The sequence below is a fragment of the Bubalus bubalis genome, chromosome 20, assembly GCF_019923935.1.
Source record: "Bubalus bubalis isolate 160015118507 breed Murrah chromosome 20, NDDB_SH_1, whole genome shotgun sequence".
Taxonomy (NCBI): Eukaryota; Metazoa; Chordata; class Mammalia; order Artiodactyla; family Bovidae; genus Bubalus; species Bubalus bubalis.
Genome location: NC_059176.1, coordinates 47,670,529 through 47,676,528, shown reverse-complemented (window position 1 = coordinate 47,676,528; position 6,000 = coordinate 47,670,529). Strand labels below are relative to the sequence as shown.

Below are 6,000 nucleotides of genomic sequence, written 5' to 3'. Positions count from 1 at the left end.
GCGGCCGCCGGACCGGAACCGCGCCGGGTGCTCGGCTGGGGCAGGCGAGGCCGAGGGTCCGGCCTTGCCCGACGCCGTCCCCGCCCCGCCCCGCCCGCCGCCACTGCCGTCGCCGCCGTCGGGTCGGTGCCGAGCAGCCTGCCTGGGGCGGGAGGCAAGAGGCGAGAGGCCAGGCCCCAGGCCGGGGCTGCCCCTCAGCCGCACGGCCCTGGGCGGGTGCCCAGGTCCAAGTCGCCTTCCGCCCGGCCGGCCACCCTCCCCCTCCCCGCCCGCGGCCCCAGCCAGGTCCCGCCGCCAGGCAGGCTCCCGCCCCCGCTCCGCCCCCGGAGCCGCAGCCCCGCCCGCCACCGCCGTCGCCATGTTGTGGCTCCCACAGCCGGCGCTGGGGACGCGCGCGGCCGAGCCCGGGGCCTGCAGCCGCCGCCGCCGCCAGGTAAGCGCCCCCCGCGGGCCGGGCCGGGCGGGGCTTGTGGGCCAGGGCCGCCGCCGAGGCCGCCCCAGCCCGAGCCCGGGCAGAGCAGAGCCGGGGCCGAGCCCGCGCCCGCGCCGCGGCCCGGCCCTGCAGCCGGGCGGACCCTGCTCGCCGCCTGAGGCGGCAGCTACTTCCCCCGACCGCCGCCTGGCGGGCCCCGGCCGCCACCCCACCCCGCCCCCGGCGGACGGGCCGCCTGCCCCTTCCGCCGTCCGGACCCGCCGCTACCTCGCCGGGCGGGCACGCTTGCTGTCTGTCCTCCCCGCGCGAGACGGGCGGTCGCCCTTGGCGTCGGCCCGCGGCCCCCCGCCCGGGCACGGATAACGGTGCCACTTTGCCCGGCTGGGGCGCCCTGTCAGCCGGACCATCCCGGCCGCCCGAGGAACTGGCGCCGTCACGGGGCAGACACTTGGGGGATCGTCCTTTTTTGGCGCCCCTCAGTCCCTGCCCCCACCTCCGCCCAAGTTCTTGTCCCTGGGGGAGGTTTCTTTGGGAGCAGACGGGTATGCCTGCTCCAGAGTTGGGGGGCCCAGGGAGGGTAACCAGGCCTGTTGATCAGGGTGGAGATTGTCTCTCTGCAGGGACTCTTCCTGCCAACCTGGGGGGGAAGAGGCTCAATGTGACCCGAGGGCGGACGGGGAGCGTCTGCTGGACAGATGGCCTCCTGGCCTTGGATCAGCGCTTGTGAGGGGGAGGGGTCCGGACGACCTTAGGTATGCCTGCTTCCGAGAACCCTAGGATTATTGGAGCTGCTCAGGGATTTTGAACTTTTCTTTTTTGAGTAGGCCAGAGGTGGCATTAAAAATCCTGGACTGGAATAAATCCGAGGGGCCCACCCAGACCAGCATGGCTGGCACCCAGGACTAGCCTAGGATAGGACTGCCAGTCAGAGAATGGGACTTGGTGGGGAGTGGGGAAAGGTTGTATTTGGCTCAGGGCTGGCCCACTTGCCTTCAGCTCTATGTTCTGCAGGGTCTGTTGGGTGCCTCTGTTGGTGTGTACAGTGTGGCTGAGGTTACAGAAAGTGGACAGACAGATGTCTGGCCTGGAAGGTGTGTGGTGGGTTTTCAGGGGTCTGTTGCCTCACCCCAAGTACATTATGCAGTGAAAGAGAAGAGGAAGCAAGGTGCTAGCACACAGATTTTGACCGCTTTCCAGTTGTTCCACTGGTCATGGCTTCGATTCATTCAGTAAAATTTTATTGAGCACTTATTATGTGCCAGCCACTGCACTAGGTGCTGGGAGTATAGGGGTAAACCAGAAAGACATGTTTTGCCTTGAGTTCATAGACTCAATAGTAAACAAATAATCTTGAAACATCACTCAGCAACAGGTATTTGTCAACAAATACGTGCTGGGCATTGTTTTAGATGATGTGAAGAAAACAAAGCAAAAATAACTGCCTTTGTGGAGCTTTAATGGGGGGGGCGTTGCGCAGACAATAAAATATAAAATAAAAATATATGCTGTTAATAAGTGCTAATGAGAAAAAGAAAACAGGTTATTGGGTTATTGGGTAGAGACTGAATTTATATTTGAGTGGTCTGGAAAGGGCTCCTGAGAAGTTGTCTTTTGAATAAAACGTTGAAGGAAGTGGTGAACTAATCATTTCAAACTGTCATGAGTACAAGGGGAGAAAGGTGAAGAGCGTGGTGAGAGATAATGGGCCTTGATTTGGGTTGGGGGCTCAGGGAAAGCGTCCCTTGAGGAAGTGACATTTAGGCCGAGACCTGAAGGAGGGGTGAGAGTTAACCATGTGTGGAGCAGCACAGAGCTTGGTAAGTTGGAGGAAGTGAAAGAGGCCTGTGACTGGAGAGGAGATAAGTTTCTAGAGAGGTGTGTCAGTTCACTGGGGGCCTCCGGGACAGAATGCCTTTCCCTCCAGAGTTTGGATTTACCCCCAGTGTAATTAGGAGCTTTTGAAGGGTTTTAAGTGAGTGACATCATGATATTTACATTTTAAAAGGACTCTGGTATGGACAAATAAGCAGGTAAGGTAAGGCAAGGCAAGGCTTTACGTGTGGAGTGGCCTCACTACTTGGTCTGCTTGGAAAAGCCTCAAGCAGTCTGGGGGAGGAGGATTTTTTCTCTCAGAGAGACTATTTTGCCCAGCTTTTAGGAAGGGAAAGAAAAATGAATTAACATTTATGGAGTGCCTGTTAGGTGGGAAAATCAATTTTAGAGACTTTTACAAACATTATCATATTTAGTCTTCTCTGCACTCTAAGAGGAGTAGTCCTGCCGCCTTTACATTTACAAGCTCAGAGGAGTTAGATGACTTATCCAAAGCTACATTTGTAACATAATCTGTATTCAAACCCAGGTCTTCCTGATTCCGGAGCCCTCTGGCTCTGGAGCCAGACTACTGAGTTTGTGTCTTGCTTCTGCCACTTACTAACTGAATGATTTTGAGTTATTTAACCCTTCTGGTGCCTCAGTTTCCTATCTGGAAAAGCCTCAAGCTTTTCTCAGCTTCAATGCAGGTAAAAGTACCTACTTCCTAGGGTTTTTGTACTGATTAAATTAACTTTTAGTACAACATGTTAGTTGCTTTTATTAAAATTTTAAAACATCCACACTGCCTCCCAGCCCTGTTGTCATTTTGGATGAGATTAACTGTAGGGACAATTCAGTTCTTGAATATTGTGAGACTCTGTTTTCCTTTAAATAACTTAATGCCAATGTTCCATGTGCTCAGTCCTTCAACACTGATTTCTTGTTTCAGTCTTGACACTGCACTGGGGCTTATGGATACAATGTGAGTTCCTTCCCTCAAGCTCAGTGTATCTAGGGGAGGTCAGATAATTAAAATGAGCTACAATGTACTTAAATTCTCAAACCCCCCTGTATTTAGAGAGCTACAGTTAAGAGGGTAAGAACTAAATGCCTGGGGAAATAGGGAAGGCTTTGGGGCCAGGGTGACTTCTGAACTGGGCTTTGGAGGAAGAACAGTGTTACCACCATGTAAGACTGGGCAAAGGACATTCTATGTAGAGGGAGTTATACGTGAAAGCACAGATCTGTGAGAGGCTTGGTTTGTCCAGGGATGAGGCTGGTAAGCTGAGCTGGGCTTGTGAAAGGCAGGTCAGGTTTGGATTTAATTCCGTAAGGCACAGGGACCTATCAGAGACTACTGGATACATCAGATCCATACCGTGATGGGTGCTGCTGATAGACAGGATACAGTTGTCATCCTGGGAGGTGACTTTATTTTGGTGGGATCTCAGGGCTTCAATGTCTGAAGTTTCAGAAACCTGAAACTCAGGTGGTTTTGTTTGTTTGTTTGTTTTAATATAATTTTTATTTAGTTATTGGCTGTGTTGCATCTTTGTTGCTGCTCAGGCTTTTCTCTCGTGGCGAGTGGGGGCTAACTCTCTAGTTGTGGTGTGCGGGCTTCTCATGGCAGTGGCTTCTCTTGTTGCTGAGCTTGGGCTCTAGGGTGTGCGGGCTTCAGTAATTGCAGCACATGGGCTCAGTAATTGTGGCTCCTGGCCTCGAGAGCACAGGTTCAATAGTTGTGCGGCACTGACTTTACTTACACCGCATCCACAGCATGTGGGCTCTTACGGGACCAGGGATCAAACCTGTTGTCTCCTGCATTGGCAGGTGGGTTCTTCACTACTGAGCCACCAGGGAAGCCTTGAAATTCAGTTTTGTAGGCCACGTGGAGCTGATTGAGATCCAGGGAGAGTGACTAACCAAACTTGGAAGAGACTGATGCAAAAAATCAGGGTATTAACTAGCCTTGAGAACTGAAACTGCAGAATGACAGATGTCTCTGTCCTCTGGTCATGGCCCTCCCCACCCCCAGCCCCTAACTTCTGGGCAGGACTTGGACATACTAGCAAACTCTTGCTCCTCAATTCCCACTTGTTTTTCTCAGGTTCCATGAATACTAACCCTTTTTTGTTAATGTAACCTTGCCCTAAAGCTCTATACAGTGTAGTTAACAATGTTTATTAATTGATGGAATGAATAATTCTGTATCATTTGAATGGGATCCTGTGTTTGTGAAACTTAAGGAAAAGGAGGAATAACTTTTTTAGAAATAAAGTATTGCCAAAGGGGCTCCCTAGGATTGGGTTACTGGGGAAGGTATGCAGATACCAAATGGTGTGGGTAATTTTGTGGCCAAGGGGTGGCTGTGGACAGGTACATTAGAAGTTGCTCTGAGAACAGAGGTCTGTGAACTCTTGAAAGAGGTGGGGTGGGGGTGGGTTGGGGTTGCACTGAAGGAGAGTTTGGTTTAGGATTTTCATCTTGCCTACACATGGGGGACAGAAGAGGAGGTACTAATTCTTGCCCTCTACTCAGCCTGGTCGTGGCGAGCTTTCCTATTGCATGGGAACCTTCATGCGGTTTGAGCTTTGTCTTAACACTTCTGCTTCTGCAGAACTGGAAAGGGTGGTGAACCCCCCCTAGAGCTCTGAATCTGTATTTTTCTACACTGGAAACCAAAATCCAAATAGACCAACCTAGATTATGGATTAATTATTTTTCTTTTAAAACTCTAAAGGACATTATTCATGTAGAAAATTTAGGCAATACAGATGGGTATACAAATTAAATAAAAATGATAAACTCTATAACCTAGATCTACTGTTAGCATTTTAATATTTAGTGTTTTTATTAGATCTTTTTCCCCAGCTCTATCTTTCTATGCAAGTTGGTTTTAACTTTTTTCTTTTCCTACAAAAATAGGAGCATCACTAATAGGAGAGCGTTCCAAGTGTCGATGTCTGTGAGGTGGAGTAGTGGTGTATGCCCGCAGTCTGTGTGTGTCTCCGTCTGTGGGCATCTGGTCCAGTGTGCCCACAGTCTGAGTGTGTCTCCGTCTGTGGGCATCTGGTCCAGTGTGCCCGCAGTCTGTGTGTGTCTCTGTCTGTGGGCATCTGGTCCAGTATTCTCCCGCTTCATGCTTTAGAAGTGGAGGAGGGGGTGTCCATTAGTTTTTTTTAATTCTGAGAAGTGTTTTTAGGGATAAAAGTGCTACTTCAGCCAACCATTCATTTTTATTTGGCAGTGGGAAGTGTTTATGTGTGTGTTGAAATGACACATCTGATCCTTTTTATGACTGAAAGAAAAGTTAATGAGCACCTTCTGAGTTTGGTGTCACCTCAGAGTCATTCCTCAAATGCATCAGTGCTTAGAGAACAGCTGTCCTCTGTTGGCTGGGTGACTCTGGGAAAGTCACATTTACCCAAATTCTCCATTTCAGATTCTGAAGGTGCTGTATCAAGAGGTATGGTGTCTGTCCCCTTTCCTGTCATTGACATGCTCCAGGAGATGTGCTGGAGCTCTGCATACATGCTCTATTTACATGATCGATTGTAGAAAGACTGCTGCCATGTTGAGTGAAAAAAGGGGTATGTCTGCTGAACAGATGACCTCCTGGCCTCGAGTCAGTATGTATGTGGGACAGGGGGCTCTGTATGACTTTGTTATGTCCATTCGTGAGCTCCAGAAATACTGGAGACACATGAAATTTTTTCCAGTATTGCAGGGGTAGCATTAATGGTCTTCTGCAA

General features: G+C 50.8%; 1 protein-coding gene across 3 annotated transcripts in view; it reads left to right on the top strand.

Moving 5' to 3' along the window:
- The first annotated feature begins 279 nt into the window (after nucleotides 1-279).
- Nucleotides 280-6,000, top strand: part of ZNF592 (zinc finger protein 592) — a 48,727-nt gene continuing 43,006 nt past the window's right edge. For all 3 annotated transcript variants that reach the window (XM_025271724.2, XM_025271722.2, XM_025271723.2), the window contains exon 1: nucleotides 280-433. The gene's annotated coding sequence lies outside the window, so the exon portion shown is untranslated. The remainder of the gene's footprint in view (nucleotides 434-6,000) is intronic.